Source organism: Mesoplodon bidens (genome assembly GCF_964165515.1).
Source record: "Mesoplodon bidens genome assembly, chromosome: 19".
Lineage (NCBI taxonomy): Eukaryota > Metazoa > Chordata > Mammalia > Artiodactyla > Ziphiidae > Mesoplodon > Mesoplodon bidens.
The window spans coordinates 32,041,894-32,066,261 of record NC_138179.1 but is presented as its reverse complement, the minus strand read 5'-3'; the positions used below and the strand labels follow the sequence as shown (position 1 = coordinate 32,066,261).

General features: G+C 43.9%; 1 protein-coding gene across 6 annotated transcripts in view; it reads right to left on the bottom strand.

Moving 5' to 3' along the window:
- Positions 1-24,140, bottom strand: part of HELZ (helicase with zinc finger) — a 179,075-nt gene extending 154,935 nt beyond the window's left edge. For 3 of the 6 annotated variants that reach the window (XM_081219680.1, XM_081219685.1, XM_081219684.1), the window contains exons 1-3: positions 7,146-7,187; positions 5,776-5,831; positions 1,775-1,831 (exon numbers count right to left, since the gene is read on the bottom strand). The gene's annotated coding sequence lies outside the window, so the exon portion shown is untranslated. Of the gene's footprint in view, positions 1-1,774; positions 1,832-5,775; positions 5,832-6,332; positions 6,559-7,145; positions 7,188-24,118 lie in introns of those variants that run through there. The other 3 variants (XM_081219682.1, XM_081219681.1, XM_081219683.1) reach the window with 3 other exon arrangements.
- Between the last annotated feature and the right edge of the window lie 228 nt (positions 24,141-24,368).

Sequence of the window (24,368 nt, the reverse complement as noted above, 5' to 3'; positions counted from 1 at the left end):
GTAGATTAAAGTATTAACTGAAAACCAGCCAGCAACATAAATATCTAACATAAAAAGATTTAATTATTGACGGCATGACTTGATGAAATATTTTGCAGCCCCTCAAAGTGTAATCATCTCAATTAAAATTGTGACAACTATAACATGGAAATGTTTCATAATCTAATAAGTAGGAAAAATTCAAATTATATGCATTATAATTAAAAATGAGTATAATAATGTGGGTGTATATAGATATATAGATATATATAGATATATATCTATATATATATATATTTTTTTAACAGAATGCCAAAAAGAAAATCAACTGTTTTAGGGGTAGTAACCCAAATATTTAACAATTTACTTAATAACAATGCTTAAATTATTTTATAATTTAAGAGAGAACGTTCTATCATACTGAGGAAACTAGGGGTCCCAGGATGCAAACTCGATATAGTCTCAGGAAGAGGTCCACACCTCTCTTTTACTGCTCACTTTGGCCTTAACTGAGAACGCTCATGCACTTCTTATCACAATGACCTATGACAACCCAGACCCCAGCTTTCCAAGGACCAAGAAACCAGCTCAGCTAGCCTTCTGATCATCCCCATGAACCTGTGGGGGATGAATCGTGCAAACTACCCTAACTCAAGAAACAAAGAACCCCTACAACAATGTTTTACTTTAGCAATCAATAAGTAGCCAAGCCTAAGTTTAATTATAAACCCTAAAAGTATATAGCATTGTCTCATTAAAGTCTCTGGGACTAGTATTAAAAATATATCAGGGCTTCCCTGGTGGCGCAGTGGTTGGGAGTCCGCCTGCCGATGCAGGGGACACGGGTTCGTGCCCCTATCCCGGAAGATCCCACATGCCGCGGAGCGGCTGGGCCCGCGAGCCATGGCCGCGGAGCCTGTGTGTCCGGAGCCTGTGCTCCGCAACGGGAGAGGCCACAGCAGTGAGAGGCCCGCGTACAGAAAAAAAAAAAAAAAAAAAAAAAAAAAAAAAAATATATATATATATATATATATATATATCAAAAAATAATTTTAGCACTGATGCCCCACAAGGACAATATTAAAACAGTCTTCTAATTGTTTTTCCGTAGTATTACCATTTTCTTAGTTTAATACTGAATGGCCAAGATACTATAATGGACCAAGAAGATTAATTACTGTGAAATAATAAATACTCAAGACTAAAATGTCATTCTTAGGGCATTTCAGCAATAAACAAATAATTTGAAGGACTAATACAACCATTAGGAAAAAAGTTTAACCTTCTGTTTCCATTGATATGTTCCTGGTATCCAGATCCTCAAAAATGCAGATATATAGTCATTCATGACAACACACACATAGTACATAACAGGAAAAATAAACAATTTAATACTTAACCCGTTCATCAGAGCACTGGGTGATCAACACTCAAGAATGTTGACACAAAAACTGAAGGACCTCTGAAGATCCAATCATATGCAGATAGGTTGAATCCCTGTGCAGTTACTCATTCAAAACAGAAGTGGAAGATTAACCTACCCTCACTTCTCGTCAAACAAACTGACAAAGCATCAGGCAGTCTGTTTGGAGTAGGTTCACCATCATCCAGTCGGCTCCAGAAGTAGCCAATTCAGTCAGGTCACCGCTGCTGCACCAGGGCCCTACTTCCTCCACCTTGTCCCACCTCATCTTGCTGACCAGACACCCTCCTCTAGATTAAGTCCCTTTTGTCTTTTCCTCAGGCATTACCAAGTCCTTGCTTTGTAAATAAGGCTCTCCCAGACCTTACTCACCTGCAGTTCACTGCACTGGGTATCACCCAAAGAGCCCATCAGAGCTCTTTATAATTTCTGAAAGAGAGAGAAGGAACCTTTTAATACATACTAGAAAACACCACTGCTGATGTATCAGTTCTGAAGCATTTGTATCCAGTGGTCACAGCGTATGGTCCTTTGGTCCACAGTACTTCACTAAAATGTAGCATAACCAGCCAGGACCAAGAGTCCTGAGATAAGGGTCCAGAGATAAAAGTTTGGTTTAATGTTGCTACTAATCAGCTGTGTGACCTTGGGAAAGTCACTTGACTTCTCCAGGCCTCAATTTCCTCATCTGGAAAATAAGACAGACTAGATAGAAGCAGCAGAGCATACTGCAATGGAAAGAGAACGCCCTTTCCAAAGCACAACGCCAGCACCACTACTTACTAGTCTTGCGACGTTATGTTCGTTAATTCACATTTAACCTAAATTTCCTCTGCAAAGCAGAAATAACAGCTATCTTGGAGTTGTTCTGAAAACTAAAGGAAACATAATGAGTTATAAAAAGCCTAGAGTAAGTATACTGTGCATCTCATCATAAAATTCCACAAATGATAATTACCAACATTACTCCCAGCCCTAAGGTTACGTGAATTCAATTTCCAAATAGTTATTTCCTTACAAGATCAACAAATCAAAACTTTACCAACCTGACAATGCAATTAACTGTTTGAGTGTTTCACTAACAATTCAATTACAGTTATCTTAAACTAATGGAAGTTTAAGATTATCAATATTAATTAACATCACAGGAAATAAGGGTGGAATACCTGCCTAACATCTAAACGGGTTCCGTGGCCATGCCTTCCATGACTTCTCCCTCTGCTTTCACTACTGCCCGCGCACCGAGTCAAGAGAGGTCTTCCAAACACCAAGTAACACCAACTGCTTTCTACGGTCAGATTAGGGGGACATGGCTAATGATGGAGGAAGGAGAGCAGAGGCTTTTTATCTTTTTTCCTATATACACTTAGCACTGCTTGGATTTGTTTACCACAGCATGCATCAGTTTTACATAAGAATAAATAAGTTTTTAAACTATATTAGTTACACATATTGCCTACTGAAAGGAAGCTCACCTCACAGGAATATTTTCACCACTAGGAGAATATCGACAGAAGAAAGCAAAAAGGCAAATTCAGATGTTCCGAGAACACTTAAAATATGGCACAGAAATAACAAAAATCACAAACATTCACACGTCACAATGGTTTACTCAAAAAAATGTGCCTGCATTCTTTGAAGAACCTAATGATGAATCAGGGTTTCTGGGGGTCAAAACAAGTTGAACACACAAATTCTGGCTTTACCAGACAACTTCCTGCCCTTGGAGAAACTGACCCCGTACAATTTACACCGGTAAACAAGTTGGTATGACTCTCTAGTAGTATGCTGAAAAACGTTCAATTTGCTTTAGACAATTGGTAGCTTTTAAAATAAAGATAGATGCATATATAAATATATATGCACACACACATATATAGACATATAAATTAAAAATCTTCATGTTATGTCTACTATTTATTCTTGAAAGAGGAATATGAACCTTATTGAATTCAGGATGGCTCAGAAGCATAATCCCAGCCACCGGTGAAGTGACAGACCACTACGTTTTACGCGGCTCCGAGCCAGGGCTACCGAAGTCATCCTGACTACAGCCAGCAATCTGAATGGACTACAAGCTGCTGCGGCCACACTCTCCACACATATCATACTTCTCTCCTAGAAAACAACTCAAACTATTATTTAGAAATCAAATTATATTGGCACGTATACTTATCTAAGTTGATGGAAATAAACAGCCATAACACTTTGTTTATAATTTTTAAGTAGCTCCTCCCCATCTCTTGTTTATCGACAAGTTGATAAACTTGGCCCCAAATCTACTATGCATTTAAAACTGTTAAGCATTTAAAACAACAGGCAAAGGACCTTACTTCTTGTGCTGGGCCTGTATTTAGAATCTTAAATAGAGTCTGACAGATAATTATAGACTAATTTGCATTTAATATCAATACCATGCCTACTTCTTAAACAGAGGACAAAAGTGCATGTGTAAGATCTGGTCTACTTAGTTGTACGTCCCTCTGCAATATTCTTAGCCTTTCATGAATATGCTCTATATTTTTAAACTACACAAGGCCCTTTGCAAGTAGGAATGATTTCCCCTGTTATTTTGGCATCACTCCCTTCTCCAGTAAAACACTGGACTGTCCATAAATGTATACAGACTTTAAAACAATGTAGATTGAATACTTACGGTATTAGAAATAAAACTTCTTGCTAACAACTGCAAAAATCAAGCACACCAGCTGATAGAGAGGCACTTACTGACTCCCCAAAACTCCCGCCTTACCTAAAAATAGTGTCCCAGCTTTCCAGCCAAAAGGACAGACTAAAAAAGCTATGTCTTCATTCAACTCAAAGACACAGACCCTCGCTTCACCACAAACTTCAGTACTATGGCATTTCCCATTTTAGAATGCTTCGTGTGACAACCTGTTCGGTGGCCAACCACCAACTTCACTTTGAAGTCAATACTAACACTTCACATGGTCTACACGTGTGAAAATTGTGGAAAATGTCTTGACACAGCTCAGGCCAAACAGCACTAGCCACACAAGATTACCTATTTCTAAATATTCCCTTTTGGATTATAAACAAACATCTCCATATGCCCAAAAGTAGATCATTGGTTCTTTCCACAAAGTAATATGTATTAAAAAAAAAAAAAAGATAAAAGGTACAGATTGGGAGGTCTAAGGCATGAATATGCCTCCATCTGTAAGCTGAAAATAAATTTTAAAATCCATATTTGCTCTGCTAAGAATAAAGATAAAAATATATGTAATACACACAAGCACTTCTGAGTTTCAAACACAAGCAAATGTGGTGTGTGCACTTACAAAAATATCTTGGTTTATGTCCACCTTCCTCTCCCCAGTTTTTTTTTTAAGGCAAAAATGTCAACTGTATGCCTCAATCTGGAATAAAATAAAGCACAGCTTACTCTTCTTAAACAGATGTGTCATAGAGATGAAAACTTTGTGAGTGCATTTCAAAACTCAAAGGCTACCCAGATGTGTTAAAGGAAAAAAAACAAAACCCTGCAGTAACCAATCTACCATAACAACTTACATTTTCTCAATAAACCATAGTAAAATATTTTACAGACACACACACTGTAGTATAGTACATCTACAATGACTAAAATTAAAATAAAGATATATTTTTAAAGTTGAGAAAATTGCTTGTGAAGAATGTAAAATTAGCAACACTCTCCTTCTCACCAGTACAGAATACTGACTGTTCATTGACACTATATTAATAATGTTCTATAAATCCAAAGCCTTATAAGTTAGATTAAATAAAGCAACACTCTGAATTCACACACTACATGTGACCAGAAGATAATGACAAGCCAGTCTTATCCCTAATAACCTAACCAAAATGCAGCACTATCATTTTTATTTCCAAATAATTATGAGAGAGCCAAGCACTGTTCCATTTTTCAGAAAATAAAAGCAGTATTTGCCTGAAATCATTCTTTCCAACGGAAAGGGTGTACTTTACACGAGTCCCACAAACTGTAGACACACAAAATCCACATACACAATCACTAACACTCAATGCAGACTAAGTGATGGACACCAAAGCACAGATAAAATTAAGACATTCAATTAAAGTTACACAAGGGAATTTAAATAGGCAAACTATAATTACCCCTGGTGAAGATACTAATCAAGGATGGCTGCAAATAACATTTGGCTCTGGATAAGCTCCAGTAGCTGAAAAGTTTGGTATACTTGACACAGTTGTCCTTTCCAGATCCAGCCCTGCCTCTACTCCCATTTGACTGAGTGAGTGATTTAGAAATAAAGATGGCCCCATCAAGTTACTTAGTTTCAGTCTCACCCTCATGACTTGATTAAAATAAAGAAGGAAAAAAGGTAAATCATTTTTAACTGCAGTCTCACCTTACACATCTCACCAGCACTGTAGTTCTTTAGTGATCAATGACTTCATCCAATTCCTGAGACAAACAGAAAAGTAAAATGTGTCTAGACAACACCAGTAAGAGACATGTAGCAAACATTCTATCAGCCTGAAGTGAAAGGGCATATAAATTTCAAATGGAAAAAGTTACCAAAATGGTACAGTATGCAGTTTGTAAATGAGTCTGTTTGCTTTACTTTAAAACAAAAACATTTCCTCTCTGTGTGATAAAAGAATAATTATAAAGTGTTCTTAAAATCCAAACATAAAAATGTCATATCTGACTGACCTTACTTTCAAAAAATGGAATGAAAAAGAAGGAGAAAAAAGAAAAGATGAAGGAGAAGAAATCCATTCATACGAGTTTAAGAGAGGGCAAAATTAAGAACAAACTAGCCAGGACGACGGCTTTCTCCCCCCTCCCCCCGCCCAAATCTAGGAATCCACTGTCTCTGGAGTTACACATCTATTAACGATTTGCCTGAAAAGTGTAAGTGGTGAGGGTGAAGGAACAACAATTTTGAGTTTCAAACACAACCTGACGGTCTCAATCCAAGAAGAATCCTAAGACCCTGATTTCCAACCCTGGCTGGACGATCCTCAGCAAAGGGGAGGGTGCAGGAGGCTCAAATAATTTGGGGGGAGAGCAATCAAAGTTCCTTAGATAAAGCTGCGGTCCCTTAGCTCAAGAAAAGGGAAGTCTTGAAGGAATCTCCAGGAAAGGATCCTCTGTTTTTATTCTTGTTGATGTGCTTGTGGCCCAATGAGAATTTCCGAGGAGGGGGCGGAGAAAGGGGGTAAAGAAAGTGAAGCTCAGGCAACAGCCCTCGGCGGGGGAGGGAGGGGTGCACCCCTGACCCACTTTTCCCCGCGCCCACCCTCCGGCCCCCGCCCGACCCCGCGTGGAAGTCCGAGCCCAGAGGGGGCAATCGAGCGGGGCGTGGGAGGCCTGCACGCTCCCCACCCCCAGCCGCGACCCGGAGGAGGGGAGCGTGCAAGGCGGCTCGACTCCCCCTCACGGAGTGCCGTGGGCTGGACAAGCCTCCCGCAGGCTAGCGGCCGGGGTCTGCGAGGCCCCCTCCACGGCCTGGGCCGAGGGCTCCGCGGCCCCCAGCGGAGGGGAAGGGGGCCAGGGAGGGAAAGAAGCTGTAAACAGCCCCAGCGTCCGGGCCTCGCCTCGAAGAGCCCCGCTTCCCAGGCCCCGCCGCGGGCCGTCTGGGCCCCAGGCCCGCACCGGGGCCGACCCTCCCGGGACTTGGAGGACCGGAGGGGAGTCCGGTCCTCTCTCCGGAGGGCTCCGGCAGCTAGCGGAGCGGTCCCAGCAGCAGAGAAGAGGGAAGTCAGCACTTACCTGTCATTACTTTCTACGCCATCTTGGATCCACTTGTCAACGTCCCCACAAAGCATTATGGGTAAGAAAGAGCCTTTAAAGTGGCTCCCCCCCCCCGCCCCTCGGCCTCGGACTCCCGCCTCCCGCCGCCGGCGCCGCCCCTCGGGCCGCACCTCCCGCCCGGAAAGTTGCCCCGGGTGGCTGGGAGGTCCAGAGGCCCGCAGCCCGGCTCCCCCCTCCCCCGTACTGTTGGCCTTTAAAACCGCCCCCCATGTTTAAAAATGTGGCTTTGGGTCTTTCCCGTCTCTCCTGCCCCGGCCTCCCTTCCCCCCACCCTTCGCCTCCACGCCGGTTCCCTGTACCCCGCCGCCCTCCTGTCCTGGCAGACACCCCGCGTCTGCATTTAATCAGCCCGAGGTTTCCCTGCTGCTGGCAGCAAAGAGCCGCTCATTGATTTATTTATGCGTCTGTTATTGCTCTAGATCTTCGGTGCCCGGAGGCGGGCTTCTGCTTCCCGCCCCCGGGCAGCCGGGGGTCGCCCTCGGGGCCCCGGAGCCCGGCAGCCCTGCAGGCCAAGCGGCGCTCTGACTGCAGCATCCGCGTATGGAAAGATGCCTCTATCCTGCTAAACCGTTCCGGGGCCGTCGGGCTCCGGAACCTGGGCGGACACTGTGTCCCCGAGCCTACCGGCATCGCAGCGCGTTAGGGAGGGGGACGGGAGTACTAAGCGAAAAGCAACTTTTGCCCCTGTTGACTCTCCCTTCCGCTGTCTCCTCCCCTCGGCCGGTAATGCGATCCGTGACCCTCTAGATGGGGACCCCACCCCTCCCCTAGGAATGTGGTTTTGGGCTCTGCCGAATCCACCCTTTTACAGTCCGGGCTGCTTGCGAACTGGGACTTCCCGAGGCAGGTAACTCGGGGGCGCAGATTGCGAGCTCTGGCCGGGGAGCAGAGGCGCGCCAGGGCTCGAGGGAGGGTCCGGGAGAGGGGACGGGGCCGGAAGGAGGGTGCGCCCGCCGCAGTCCACCTGCCGGGTCCCATCCGGGCGGCGAGCGCTGGCGCCCGGGCGGCGAGCGCCGGCGGCCGGGCGAGCGGAGGACTGCGGGCAGCACTCCGGCCCAAGGCTGGTTGGGGGACGCTAAGGTCGCCTGGCTGCGACGGGGCGCGCTGGTAGTAGGGGCGCCGAGATGCGAGCCGGAGAGCCAGGCGAGCGACCCCGCAGCCCACGCCCGCCGCCTGGGCCTCTGCTCCTGCCCGAGGGCTCGCTGCAGGGGAGCTGAGCGCTCTCGCGATACTCGCCGCCCGCTTTCGGTTGCGCGGGCGAGCAGAGCTTCGGCCCGCGCCTTCGCGCGGTGGTCCCCTCGCCCCGGGGCCCGTTGGTCAGTCCGCCGCACCCTCACCTCCCATTGCCACTGGTCTCTGCTTTGCATACTTTGGGGGCCTACTCTGGTTGCTTTTTTGTTTTCCCCAAGCAAATTTTGACCAAGAGGTGTCCAAGGGAAAATTCCTCCAGGACACCAAGACTTGCGAAATTGTATTCGGTATAAAATGCTGTTGAAAGGCTCTGAAATTAGAAGAATGCACAGGCATTAAAGACCTCTTTGGTGCACGGGGAGGGCCTGGGGCCTTCGGGTCCACCCAAGGGTTTTACGCTCCACCAGACCCTAGGAGAAGCCTCTCTCGAGGAACCTGGGCGGTTGCTGACAGAAGCCCTGCCCCCGGGGAGCTAAAAACTCCACCAGGCAATTGTCCCGGCCAAGTGAGAAGAGTGGGGTGTAGACTCCTTAAGGGATTGGCCCGGGGTCAGCGGTGAGGGAGGGAGCGAGGTGGTGAGTCACTGCAGGCCGGCTGAGAACGCGGCGTGCCGGGAGGGCCCTCGCCTGAGTCACCGCTTCTCTGAGCTCCGAGTGAGTTGGGAAACTGGAGCCCGGAGCCAAGTTCTTGGACAATCCAGGCCCCGCCGCCACGCGGGGCCGTGCGCTGGGGGCGGGGAGGCAGCGCTGCTCGCGACCCTCTGCCGCTGCCCGCTGGAAAATGAGCCGCCCCGCCCGTCTGGAGAAGGCTCCAAAGTCTCCCCTTTACGCGGTAGCCAGTTACTGTTTCCAGTCCCCCTTCTGCACCTAGTCAGCCTCTCCTATGCACTGACTTACTGGTTGCTTTGTGTTTACCCGGCACCTTAATATGTGTGGTCTGAGTTTCCTGTAATTCAGCATTCAGTAAGCTGAGGGCAAGGACTGTACCTCACCCATGTTTCTTTAGGAGGTGCTTTTCTTGGCCTTGCATAGGCCTGGACCCAGAGAAGAGCTTGAGATATGTGGCTGCCTGACCCACCCGTTCGTCCAAGACAACGTGCATCCTGGCCCATCCTAGTGCAAGATGCCACCTGTGGCCTCAGCTCGAAAACCCTCCTAACTCCTTTCGCTGCCTCCACTCTGCCCCCTACTGTCTGCTCTCCATCTGACCAACCCAGTGAGGTCTGTGAAATGTTGTCACGTGAGTCCTCTGCTTAAACCCACGGGAGGTGTCCTCGTCACACTTAGAATAAAACCAAATTCCTAACCATAGCCTACAAGGTCCCATGTGAGGGGGCTCCTCACCATGATCAGCACACTGGCCTTCAACATTCCCCTGCAGCACTGCAAGCCTCCCTCCAGCCAGATCCTTGACCCCCAGATCTGATGGTCATCATCCTTTTAGCGCTCAGGTCTCAGCTCGGATGTCCCCTCCTGGAAGAGAATTTTCATGATCCCCTTCACCAAAGCAGGACATTTTCTATTCTTTTACCCTGGATTAGGAATGTTCTTGTTTGTCTATTTGTTGATTGTTTATTATCTGCCCCAGCCCCCTTATGGAGTATAAGCTCCAGAAGGGCACAGGCCTTGTCTAGCTTGTTCACTCAGGGCCTGGCACATATATAGGCATTCAGCAAAGATTTGTTGAATGAATGACCAAACCTTTATGAGAGCGAGGGGTGGTGGTGAAAGAGTGCAGAAGCATGGAATGAGCAGCTGACGGCCCTGCCCATCATCAGACCACTGGGATTGTACACAGCTAGAGGCAGGCAGGTAGGAGTGGAGTTGGGGGGAAACAGACCCCTTGGTCACCATTAATGGTGCTCCATTCTGATTCTGATCTGATGAACCACAGCCCCAAATAATTCCCCACTCACGCCCGCTTCCTTCCCTCACTTTTTTTCTCCCCATCCCCAGCAATGGCCACATCTTATTCTGTCCAGACCTAAGGCTCAGTCCTTGGGTCTCTCTTTTTCAACTACACTGCCTGCCCTTCTCTTTCGGTCTCAAGGCTTTGAATAGCGTCTTTACCCTGAGAAAGGACTCTAAACCTGTAGCTCAAGCCCAGGGCTTTCTCCTGAGCTTCAGACCCTAGTCCAGCAGCTTCTTAGCGTCTCCACGTGAAACTCGCATGGACGTCGCAAGCTCAACATGTGCAGAGGTGAGTTCTTGACTTCCCCCCACAAACGTGCTCCACCATGGTCTTCCCTAGCTCCATCTCTTAATTGCTCAGGCCACAGTCACTCCTGTCTTTCTCTCAAACTCCATCTTCAATTCATCTACAAATCCTGCTTTGCCTTCAAAATGTATCTAGCAACCTACATCTCTCATCACCTCCATTGTTGCCGCTCTGGTCCCATGCACTTTTATCTCCTTCCCTTTGCCCCCATTCAGTGTATTCCCAATGTAGCCACCACACTGGTCTCGATAAAGTGCAGATCGAATCCTAGCTCTCCTCTGATTTCTTCTCATCTCATTCAGAGGATAAATCTAGAGTCCCACACGATTTGCCTCTGATTTGTTTGAGCTCATCTCCTGCCTCTCTCCGCTGGCTCTGTTTCAGCCATAATGGGCTCCTTTTTGAGTGTTTCCTCTTCCAGTCACACCGTCTCCCCTATATTCACATGACTCACGCCTCTGCTTCCTTCAAGCTTTGCTCAGCCCAGTGAGTCCGTCTCTCACCAGTCTATTTAAATTTTCAATACTCTCCTCCTCCCACTCTATTTCTTTCCTGCATTTTTCCCATAGCATTTATCACCTCCTAAAGTAATAAATAATTTGTTATTCAGTTTCTTGTCTGTATCTTTCCATGTGAAGAATCAGTTTGCTGATCACCAAAGACTTGTGTTTGTTACTGGGAACTACATTTCCCAGCCATGCCCTTGTCTTTGGGGCCATGTGACTAGTTCTTGCCAGTAGACGTGAAGCAGAAGTGTGACTCTGAATGAGCAGGGCAGATCTGCATGACCAAAAATACATGCAAGGACTCTCAGCTGAGCAGACAACAGACCTTTATTATGTTAACCTGCTGAGAAGTTGTGATCTGTTTGTTACAGCATTTAGCACCTCAATCACTGTACCTTGGGTACAGTGGCCCACTAGAACAGAAGCTCAGTAAGGGCAAGGGCTTGTGTAGGTTTTGTTCATTTGTTTCTCCTCAGTGCCCAGAACAGAGCTTGGCATATAGTGGGTACCTAATAAATATTGGTTGAGTGAATGAATTAGTTTCCTTTTTCCACGACCAGTCATGAAAATAAGTGAATGGTTGGCAAGGAAAGGACAATGTGAAAGGAATTTTTTGTTTGTTTGCTTGTTAAGCAGGTAGTAACTCTGGATTTCTACAGAAGCGCTGGCTACAGGTCTTGGTCAAACTAAATGGAGCTTCCTTTAATTCTGTTCTCCCTGCTTCATCTTTCTCTTTTCTTCTTCCCGCTTTTCTGCCTTCTCCATCTCTATCCCTCTAGGTCCTCCTTCTCTCTCCCTTTCTTCTTCCACTCCTTTTTCTCCCATGGATTTTCTTCTCTTTTTATTCCCACTTAATCTAAAAATAAAATTCACTGCCTGTTAATGTGAGCTACTGCGAATACTCAGCCAGGATATCTACTCCAGGTTACTTAAAATATAGACGTGGGAAATAACGTGGGTTAAAAAATAAAGAAATATTAAATCCATGGACTCCTACTCTCCTTCTACCTTTAAGGCCCACTTCATTTCTTCTTGAAATACAGAAAAGAAGTGATGGTGGTCCAGATAATTCAGACTAACCCTCCCACTAAGGACTACTAAAACAAAATAGACAATGTATTCCTCAAAACATCTGCTTGGAAACATCTGGTAGGTTAATAAGAGTGAAAACTATCAGGGGTAGACAGAACAGGGAGGTGATTCTAAGATTTGGGGTCCTTGTGCCCTAAGGTCCTTTGCTTTTGACAGCAACTTAAGTCCAGAGTAAGTATCACCTCGCACACATTAAGACAACTGTTATCAAAACAAAAACAAAAAACAGAAAATAACAAGTGTTGGCAAAGATGTAGTGAAATTAAAATACTTGTGCATTGCTGGTAGGAATGTAAAATGGTGCGACCACCATGGAAAACATTATGGCAGTTTCTCAAAAAATTAAACAATGACCATATGACCCAGCACTTCCACTTCTGGGTATATAACCAAAAGAATTGAAAGCAAGGACTCAAACAGATATTAAACACTCATGTTCATAGCAGCATTATTCACAATCACAAAAAGGTGGGAGGAACCCAAGCGTCCATCAACAGATGAATAGGTTTTTTTTATTGTGGTATATACACACCATGGAATATTACTCAGCCTTCAAAAGGGAGGAAATGCTACACATGCTACAACATGGATGAACCTTGACAACATTGTGCTATGTGGAATAAACCAGCAGCAAGAAACAAATAACTGTCTGATTGTATTTGTATGAGGGCATCTAGAGTAGACAAATTCTTCGAGAGTAGGAAGGGTGATTGCCAAGCAGGGGGTGGGAAGGAAGGATGGGGAATTGTTAACTGGATACACATATAGCGTCTTCAGTGTGGTAAGATGAAAAGACCTCTGGAGATTAATTGCAGAACAATGTAAATGTACTTTACTGTACACTTTAAAATGACTAAAATGGTAAACTTCATGTTAACAGAGTTTTTACCGCAATTTTTAAACTTTTAATGGTTAAGACAGTAAATTGTGCATTGTACCACAATTTTTGAAAGAAGAACAAAAATTTAAAAAGACAAACCATGCAAAAACTACCAAAAGAAAGTAGGCATTATGGCAAAAAAGCATGACTGGAAGTAAAGAGGGATGCTTCATAATGATGGAATGCTTCATTCACCAAGAAGACATAACAGTTCTGAATTTGTGTGTGCCTAATACACATAGCCTCAAAATATAGAAAGCAAAACCATGGACAGAATTGCAAGAAGGTAGAGACAAATCTACAAATATAGTGGAAGATGCATATATCAGTAACTGTTAAAACGAGCAGATGGAGAGCTAGTAAGAAAGAGATCTGAACAACTGGATAAGCAGACCTTACCTAATAGGTATATAGAGAATACTGCACCCACAACTGCAGATCACAAATTCTTCTCCAGTCTACATGGAATGTTTATGAAAATGCTGGGCCATATAACAAGTCTCAACAAATTCAAATGCTCTAAATCATACAGAGTACATTCTCAGACAGTGATGCAATTAAGATAGAAAACAAGAAAAAATGTAAGAAAATATCTACATATTTGAAAATTCTATATACTCCTAAATAACTCGTGGATTTAGAAAATCACAGTGGGAACTAGAAAATATTTTACACTGGAAGCTTTTGAAAATATTACATCCCAGAATTAAGATGTAGCTAGAGCCATGCAAACATGGAAAGTTTTTAAAAGCATGTAATAAAAAAAATGAGCCTGAAATAAGAATAAGCAAAGTAGGGGCTTCCCTGGTGGCGCAGTGGTTAAGAATCTGCCTGCCAGTGCAGGGGACATGGGTTCGAGCCCTGACCCAGGAAGATCCCACATGCCACGGAGCAACAAAGCCCGTGTGCCACAACTACTGAGCCTGCTCTCTAGAGCCCGCGAGCCACAACTACTGAAGCCCGCGTGCCTAGAGCCGGTGCTCCGCAACAAGAGAAGCCACCTCAATGAGAAGTCCGTGCACCACAACAAAGAGTAGCCCCCGCTCACCACAACTAGAGAAAGCCCACGCACAGCAGCAAGGACCCAGCACAGCCAAAAATAAAATAAAATAAATACATTTAAAAAAAAATAATAATTTAAAAAATGTTAGTTTCCTTTCTGAAGATATAAAGGAAGTTTTAAAAAAAAGTATAAGCAAAGTATTCTTCTGAGAGATTCCTTTAAGCACAAAGAAAGTGTAAATAAATGGAAACAGTCAAAAGTTAATTCTTTGAAAAGACTAATAAAATTAATAAACTCCTCCTGGGACTAGTTAAAGCACAAATAATGCCAAAAAATGAAAAAGGGAACATTTCTACAGATTTTTCAATAATTAAAAAGACACTGAGGGCTTCCCTGGTGGCGCAGTGGTTGAGAATCTGCCTGCCAATGCAGGGGACACGGGTTCGAGCCCTGGTCTGGGAAGATCCCACATGCCGCGGAGCAACTAGCCCCGTGAGCCACAATTACTGAGCCTGCGCGTCTGGAGCCTGTGCTCCACAACAAGAGAGGCCGCGATAGTGAGAGGCCCGTGCACCGCGATGAGGAGTGGCCCCCACTTGCCACAACTAGAGAAAGCCCTCGCACAGAAACGAAGACCCAACACAGCCAAAAATAAATAAATAAATAAATAAATATAAAAAGACACTGAGATAACGCCATGAACAGCTCTATGCCAATAAGTCTGAAAATTTGATTGAAATGGAGAAGTTCCTTGAAAATACAGTTTTCCAAACTGGCACAATTAGAAATATAAAACCAGACTAGTCCTATATCTACTATTTTAAATTAGGTCTATAATATAAAATCTTCCTGCAAAGAAAACTCCAGGCCCAGACAGCTTCATCAGTGAGTTCACTGAGTTATATTTAAGGAAAAAATAGCACCAATCTAATTTTCCTTCAAAGAATAGAAAAAGGAAATAATACCTAACCATTTCATGAGGTCTGCACAACCTTGATACCAAAACCTAACAAAGACATTACCAAAAAGAAAAATAACAGGCTAATCTCACTCATAAACTTTAATGTAAAACTACACAAATGATCAGCAGAATGAGTCCAGCAATATGTAGAGAAGTTAATATACATCACAACCAAGGTGGGCTTTTCTATGAATGTTAGTTTAGTTTAACGTTCAAAAATCAGTCAGGGGCTTCCCTGGTGGCGCAGTGGTTGAGAGTCCGCCTGCCGATGCAGGGGACACGGGTTTGTGCCCCAATCTGGGAAGATCTCACATGCCGCAGAGCGGCTGGGCCCGTGAGCCATGGCCGCTGAGCCTGCGTGTCCAGAGCCTGTACTTCGCAACGGGAGAGGCCATGACAGTGAGAGGCCCGTGTACTGCAAAATAAATAAATAAATAAAAATCAGTCAGAAAAAAATGTTGAATAATATTTAGCACTATTTCTGATTTTTTTAATGTATGTACTAGCAAAATAGGAATAAAAAGGAATTTTCTGAGCTTGATAAAGTGTGTGCAAAATTTTCAACAAACACAACCAATAGTGTAGAAAGCTTCAAGCATCATACCAAGTAGTGAAATGTTGAAAGCTCTCCCTTTGAACTGGCAACAAGGATGCCTGCTCTGACCACTTCTATTTACCGTCATAATGGAGGACCAGGCCCGTGCAGAAAGCAGTACAAGAAAAAAGTAAAAGGTATACGTTTGGAAAAGAAGAAACACTGTTTACAAGATGACCTGATACATATGTTTAAAAATCCACAAGTAAACAATTGGAATTAACAAATGAGGTGAGTAAGGTTACTAACATCAATATTAAAATGTATTTCTACATACTAGTATATACTATATAAAAGAATAATCAGGTAGAATATAAAAAGTTTAAAAAGATATACATGTACACCAATGTTCATAGCAGCACTATTTACAATAGCCAAGACATGGAAGCAACCTAAATATCCATCGACAGATGAATGGAATATTGCTCAGCCATTAAAGAATGAAATAATGCCATTGCAGCAACATGGATGGACCTAGAGATTATCATGCTAAGTGAAGTAAGTCAGAGAAAGGTAAATATTATATGATATCACATATATGGAATCTAAAAAAAGATAATACAAATGAACTTATTTACAAAACAGAAACAGACTCACAGACATAGAAAACAAACTTATGGTTACCAAAGGGGAAGGGGGCGAGGGATAAATTAGGGGTTTGAGATTAACAGATACACACAACTGTACGTAAGATAGATAAACAGCAAGGATTCACTGTAGAGCACAGGGAACTATATTCAATATCTTGTAATAACCTGTAATGGAAAAGAGTCTGAAAAAGAATATACATATATATATGTATATATATACATATATATATATACATTGTATATATATGGCTGAATCACTTTGCTGTACACTGAAAACTAACACAATATTGTAAATCAACTATAGGTTAGTTAAAAAAATTTTTTTTAAATAACGGGGAATCACCAAAAAAAAATAATAAATCTTACAACAGTGGTAAAATAGTGAATACATAGGAAGGTATCTGTTGGAAGGTGTACCAGAACTCTATGCAGAACTAACCATTGTGGAAATCGACATAAATGAGAGGCATCATGTGTGGCAGACATGGAGCTGTCATCTAGATGCCCTTCAAGAAAGAGCTTGGGCTTCCCTGGTGGTGCAGTGGTTGAGAGTCCGCCCGCCGATGCGGGGGACACGGGTTCGTGCCCCGGTCCGGGAAGATCCCACATGCCGCGGAGTGGCTGGGCCCGTGAGCCATGGCCGCTGATCCTGTGCGTCTGGAGCCTGTGCTCCGCAACAGGAGAGGCCACAACAGTGAGAGGCCCACGTACCGCAAAAAAACAAAAATAAAAGAGCTTTCTGCTCAGCCATGCAGATGTGGCCTGCACGCAGCCTCCAGCTGCAGAGAGCTGCCTTGCCTGAGGTTACATGAGCATACATCCAGTGACACACGGGACAGGGACATACTTAGGGCCATTTTCAGCTAATGCACGATATTCCAAAGCTCTTGGCCACTCCCTGCTGCGCTGACGGAGTGTCATGGGGCCAGCATTGCTGTTTGAGCCTTTGCTGTGCCTGACCTTGCTGCCTCCCCTCCCTTCCCCAAGTGTCAAGCCCTCATAAACATCTTGCACCTCAAAGTCGGTCTCTGCCTCTGCTTCTGAAGACCCTCACCCGTGATGGCTGGCTCGGGAGAGATCTGAGGAAGCAGGTGATAAGATGGGGTTCAGAGCCAGCCAGCGAGGAGGTCCCCCTTACTGATGGTAGGTGGGTGGGACTCAGACAGCCCTTGACACAAGGTGCTGGTTCTGTTGTTCACATCCTTCTGTTGGCACATGAGGAAGGTGTCCTGGTCGAAGTGAAGGCACTGGCAGAGGTCGTGTATCAGGCCCTTGAGACGTATGGGGGAAACAGTTTTTATAGAGATGATTGGTCTGGATGGCTATTGATATGAATCATTGATGTTCTACAGAGAGATGATAAAGAGTTGAAGGTAATGGGCAGTTGAAAGCCAGGTGTGAAAACCAGAGGCCTCCTTGGTTGCATAAAATGAAGCTCTTGTCTCCTATAGCGACAAGGCAGAGAAAGCTAAGGAACAAGACGATGAAGATTAAACGCCCAGCAGAGGCTGGTCAGGCCCTGGATGGGATAGAGACATATGGGCGATGACACTGAAGATTTTGGCTTCCTGGACTCCTGTGGACCTTCTGAGCCTGCAGAAGTGGCCCATCATCCCCGAATCCCCAGTAAGAACTAGCACTCCCATGTGCTGGAACACCATGCAGAAGAGCCTAGGTTCCTCGGAATTCCCCCTCCTTAGTCACTATTCCTATCACTAGCTTAAGTCACAGTCTGTGGCAGCTAGGGACATGCTGAGGGGTTATATCCCACAAAAGTGCTGCAAGCCCAGCCAGTATGCCAGGGACTGGATTCTAAGGGTGCTTGGTCAAGGGGGCCAGAATATAAATGTGGGTTCAGAGGAGTCTATTGACTTGGGAGTGCTCTCCTGGGATACAGGATTCAACATCCTGGTGAGGGTCTTGGTTGCAAACTCACTATTAGAAAAGTTGAAATCCCAGAATTGCCAGGAAAGAAGGTGGAGGAGACAATTAAAAAGCTTAAGAATGAGCTATGTAGACCTGGAAGTGCCAGACACACCCAGTCCTCCTTCAGGGAAGGACACTCTGCCCAGCTGTGGGGAATGCACAGCCTGGACGTGCAGCTCCCAGGGGCCTGCCTCAGCTGCTGAGTGCTGCTTTGCCTAGGGTCGCTCTCTTCCTGCCCTTCCCGGGCAGCCTGGGTTTCATGACTCAGCATATGGACATTTCAGCCCAACACCGGACACTCTCACAACAATAAATGCTCCCAAACACACCAGGGTAGCCAAAGCTTTGTCAGGTCTGGATCTGATTTCTTCCTCTGCCCAATTCTGCTGCTTTCCTTTTCCCTCATAAACTCTTGTGCTCCAAACTCCATTAAACATCTGTTTCTGGACACCCTGACCTGCATACCATACTCCTGGGTTTAAAGACTCCAAAAAGTTTCAAGAGGTCAGTTCACCCACAAATGCTCTATAGATTATATACAACCATATCAGAATCTCCAAATATTGATCTTCTTGCAATATTTTTGCTCATACAACACATTTATTTCCAAAGAGTATTTCCCATAGTAAGTTTTTGAAAATAGAAAGTAAACAAATATTCTGTGGGACTATATTCAAGGATTGACAGATTTGGAGGACAGACACTTTATATTCTATACAATATATATATGGTCAGGACAAAGGCAAACATTATAAAAAAGTATAAAATAGACCAAAAGATACAAACACAATAGAATGATAAACCAATTCTGGAATTTATTAGGAGATGCAAAGGGCTAAGAATTATCAAGACGCTCTTGAAGAAACAGGAAGTAGGTGGACTTGCTCTACCAGATATTAAAACTTACTATAAAGCTACAGAAATGAAGACAATGTGGTTTGGGTACAAATACATAGAAACGAGAGAACACAGAGACAAGCAGATCCTATTTGAATGCTTGATTTACATCAAAGGTGAAACTGCAGACCAGTGATGGAAGTCTTTGTCATTATATGGTTCTAGGACAGTTGGATGCCCTTACAGAAAAAAATGAAACCTTACCTCCACCCTGCCCCATAAACAAAAATTAACTCCAGGTGGATTGTAGATCTAACTATGAAAGACAAGACAATAAAGCTTCTAGAACAGTACAGACCAAGAGAAAATGGAAATATTCTCTCATCTGTGCTGTTCAATACAGGTAACTGAAGGGCTGAATATTTTAAATTTTTATTTCATTTTAATTAACTTTCATTTAAATAGCCACAAGTGGCTGCCATATTGGATAGTTCAGAACTAGAAGGTAATATTGAAGACTTATCTTCATGACCTGAGGATAGAAAAGACTTCTTCAACAGCATATAAAAACCACTAACCAAAAAGAAAATAAATAAACTTAACTGCATTAAAATTAAGAATTTCTGTGCATGTAAACATATCATGATATACTTTGATTAAAGAAAGAAAGAAAGAAGTAAGAAAGAAAAGGAGCACAAAGGCAAGTCACAAGTAGGAAGAGATATTTGCAACACATAACAAAGGGCTCATATCCAAAATATATGAACAACTCCCACAGATAAAAAGGAAAAAACAAACAACCCCAAAGTAGGTAAAAGACTTCAACAGGCAATTCCCCCCCAATAAAAAAAAGATCCAAATGAACAATTAACATGTTCAAAGTGTTCAACCTCAGCAATAATCAGGGATATACAAATTAAAATCATAATGAGATAACATGACACGCCAAGCAGAATGGCTAAAATCTAAAAGATTGACAAAGCAGACTGGTGGTAAGAATGTGGACCAAGGGAATCTCTCAAATAGAGCTGGGTGAAAGTTTAGATTGGTATAACCACTTTGAAAACTGTTTGGCGGCATCTGCTAAAATGAACCTATGCTATAAACCAGCAGTCTCACTTTAGGAATATGCCCAACAGAAATATGTGAACTTGTACATCAAAAGACATACACAGGGCTTCCCTGGTGGCGCAGTGGTTGAGAGTCCACCTGCCTATGCAGGGGACATGGGTTCGTGCCCCGGTCCGGGAAGATCCCACATGCCGCGGAGCGGCTGGGCCCGTGAGCCATGGCCGCTGAGCCTGCGCATCTGGAGCCTGTGCTCTGCTGCGGGAGAAGCCACAACAGTGAGAAGCCCACGTACCGCAAAAAAAAAAAAAAAGACGTACACAAGAGTGCTCATAGCAGCATTATTTGTAATAACCGGAAGTTGGGTAAAACCTGTTAGCCGTAGCAGGAAAATAAGTAAACAATCAAATCATCATGTTGTACAACTTAAATGTATACAATTTTATCTGTCAGTTATAACTCAATAAAGCTGGTAAAAAGAAACTATATAAAAGTGAACCTATAGGGCCTCCCTGGTGGCACAGTTGTTGAGAGTCCCCCTGCTGATGCAGGGGACACGGGTTCGTGCCCTGGTCCGGGAAGATCCCACATGCCACAGAGCGGCTGGGCCTGTGAGCCATGGCCGCTGAGCCTGCGCGTCCGGAGCCTGTGCTCCGCAACGGGAGAGGCCACAACAGTGAGAGGCCCACATACCGCAAAAAAATAAAATAAAATAAAAAATAAAGTGTACCTATAAAAAAAGTAAGTAAACTGCTACAGTCATACAGTGGCATACTACACAGCCATGAAAAAGAATGAACAACTGTTATATTCAACAACATGAATGAATCTCACAAAGGATGCTGAGCCAAAAACATCAGTTACAAAAGAGTCCATACCCTGTGGTCCATTTATACAAAGTTCGAAATGCAAGAAAATTCAGCTATAGTGTTGAAAGATACATGCTTAGCAAGGAGATGATTGCCATAAAATTCAGGCCTGAGATCACCTCCAAAGGAAGGTTAGGGAGCATACGTGAGCATTCTGAGTTGCCTTACGTAATGTTCTGGAATGTGGATCTTTGCTTTGTGATAAAACAATGAGCTGTCCATCTCTGTTTCATATGTTTTTGTGTGTGTTCTATTTCACAATTAAAATGGCCAAAAGAAAACAGAAAAGGTTACAAAATATTGGGATGAATGTTTGCAAACCCTGTATGTTATATGTTTGAGTTTTTGGCTTTTTTTTTTTATCATGTTATCTTATTTTTTTTAAGCCTCGACGCTCTGTGGAGGGTCCTAACATTTACCTACTACTGCTCCCTGGCCAGACTATTTGGTGTCGGGGGAAATAGTCTGGGGGACAAGAAGTGCAGGTTGCAGCAAGAGACAGTATGAGTGGGCACATGGTACCAGTCTGCCCTGGAGAAGCAGCAGCATCTTTGCACCAAAACCACCATTGGATTTTTCCTTTCCAGCCTCAGTGAAGGCAGAATGGAAGAAGCAGCCCCTTAGTCTAGTTTTACGGTCCTGTCATGCACTCTTCCCCACCATCCATGAGAGATAAAGTCCCCAAACTCATTAAGCCGCTATGTAAAAGTTTCTGTTGTTGCCAGGGGTTGGGGGCAGGAGAGAAGAGGCAGCAACTGTTTGATGGGTACGGAGTTTTCTTTTGGAGTGATGAAAATGTTTCGAACTAGAGTTGGGGGTTGCACATCACGAATGTGTACTAAATGCCACTGAATTGTGCACTTTGGTTAATTTTATGTTTTGTGAATTTCATCCCAATTTAAAAACAAATAAATAAAAATTTAAAACTCAGTGGATAGATTTAACAAACAAAAGACTATATTTTTCTCCTTCCTAATAAAGGCAGAAATATTTCTTTCTAAAAGGAAATAAATAGACTTTTAAAGAATTTCTGGCATCCCCAAACTTATCTAGTTGCTGTTTCTTGCTTTTTTCTTTTTTTTTTCCTATAAATTTATTTTATTTATTTATTTATTTGGCTGCGTTGGGTCTTCGTTTCTGTGCGAGGGCTTTCTCTAGTTGTGGCGGGCGGGGACCACTCTTCATCGCGGTGTGCGGGCCTCTCACTGTCGCAGCCTCTCCTGTTGCGGAGCACAGGCTCCGGACGCGCAGGCTCAGTAGTTGTGGCTCAAGGGCCCAGTTGCTCTGCGGCATGTGGGATCTTCCCGGACCAAGGCTCGAACCCGTGTCTCCTGCATTGGCAGGCAGACTCTCAACCACTGCGCCACCAGGGAAGCCTGCTTTTTTCTTTTAGGTTGTACAAAGCAAGTTCCTTAAGGTGTACTACATGATGACTTAACATACATATACATTGTGAAATGATTACCACAATCAGGTTAATTAATACACTCATCACTTTAACCTTTTGGGGGAGGGATGGGGAGTGAGAACAATTAAGATCTACTCTCTTAGCCAGTTTCAAGTATATCGTACCATATTATTAACTGTAGTCACCGTGCCATACAGTAGATCTTTAGAACTTAGTCAACTTATTACAAACTGAAAGTTTGTGCCCTTTGCCCAACATCTCCCCATTTTCCCCACTCGGCCCCTGACGACCACCATTCTACTCTCTGGTTCTAAGAGTTTGACTTTTTTAGGTTCCATGTGTAAGTGGGATCATGCAGTGTTTGTCAGTCTGTGTCTGGCTTATTTCTCTCGGCATAATCTCCCCCAGGTTCATCCGTGTTGTTTTGCTTTTCAGTTCTTGTACCCACCCCCTTTCCCTGTCTCCCCTAGAAGGTAATTTTCAGCGCATGTTTGCGTGCACAAGCACTTCTGTGGGTCTGCCTTTGCCTCTGATTCTCTGACCTTTTGCAGCCTCTCCCGTGGTGAGCACTGCTTTGCTGAGTCTGCATTTCTGCTGGCAGTCCTCAAAATGATCTTGACAGGAAGCCAGGCTTCCTGGGGTCCTGAATCAGCAGAGCAGGAAGGAAATAAAGGCCACAGAACTGTCGAAGAGGAAGCAGCCAACTTGAAGACAGAACCCATACCTCTCAATAGGTCTGGAGAAGAGTCCCATCATCTGTGACTAGAAGCACAAATGCTGGAACAAGTCACCTGAAATGCTGTTTCCTGCGATCAGATGACCCTGGGCAAGTCCTCTGCCTCTCTCTGCTGTCATTTCCCCATATGTAAAATGGGAATGATTGTTTGATGGTTACAGGCATCTCCAGCCATGGCTTGGATAGAGAAAGTCTGCAGCAAGGCTAGTTCTTACTCCTTTCAAAGCTTTCAGTTTTAAAGTAGAGAGTTTAAAAAATACCCATTTCTTTTCTTCCTGCCTTTCACCTCCCATGTTGCATTTAAGAACTGGTATCACACGAGCAAACAAACAAAACAAACCAGAAACACCTTGGTAACCTATTTTTGGCATTCACAATTGAACAAAGACTTCTTCCACAGGAAAATGGCACAGGAAAATAGGATAATATGTTTGAGGACATTTTCTTCCTAGACCTTATTGTAACTGGCAATGGCATTTAGGGCCTACAAGTCTAACTCCCTTATTTCTAGTAGTTGAAGTTTTGGAGTGGAGCTTTTCATTCGCAGAGACAGCAAGAAGTACACAGTTCAGTGATGAATTCTCTTGTGGCGAGCCTACTCTTCAGAAGTGTTAGGATACTGGGAGATGCTGGGACTTGGAGATGGGTGACCCAGGCTTTGGTTTGCCAGGAGACCCTGGGCTAATTACTCCACTTCCCTACCCATCAAATTGGGGGTGTTGGATTGAATGGTCTTTAAAGTTCCTTCAGTTTAATGATGAAGGATTCCACTCTTCAATATCACCCCCAAAGATAAAAAGGAGTCATGAGGGTTTGGGCTAAGAATGAGCTGGGAAAAAAAAAAAAAAAAAGGCCCCTAAGGTCCTCCTTTAAAAAAAAAAAAGTGTGTTTTAATTATAAGTCAAATTTTACTTTCAGGAAAACAAACAACACCTAGGCATTTTTTGTTCTGTTTAGTTTAACTTTAATCTTTCTCCCCAGCAGATAACTCTTCAGTAGAAAGGTTTGGGGAAGGTTTCTTACACTTTCCACCTACAGGCCTGTGTACATACCTGAAAGGACTCCCTGGAAGCTGCTTTGCCAGTTTTGCAGAAAGTCACTGCCAAGAGAGAAAGCTTCACATTAAAATGACTTGAGTAAATCTCTGGTGTCATTTCTGATGCTATAGGGTTAATCCAGTATGAGGACAGTGACAAAGTGCAGGGATTTTTTTTTTAATGGATTCCACATTCATAGCCAAGTACTTGGCAACCTGCCCTCTCATATGTTACGAAACAAAAATGTGTTGCCTTCAGTGTGTTT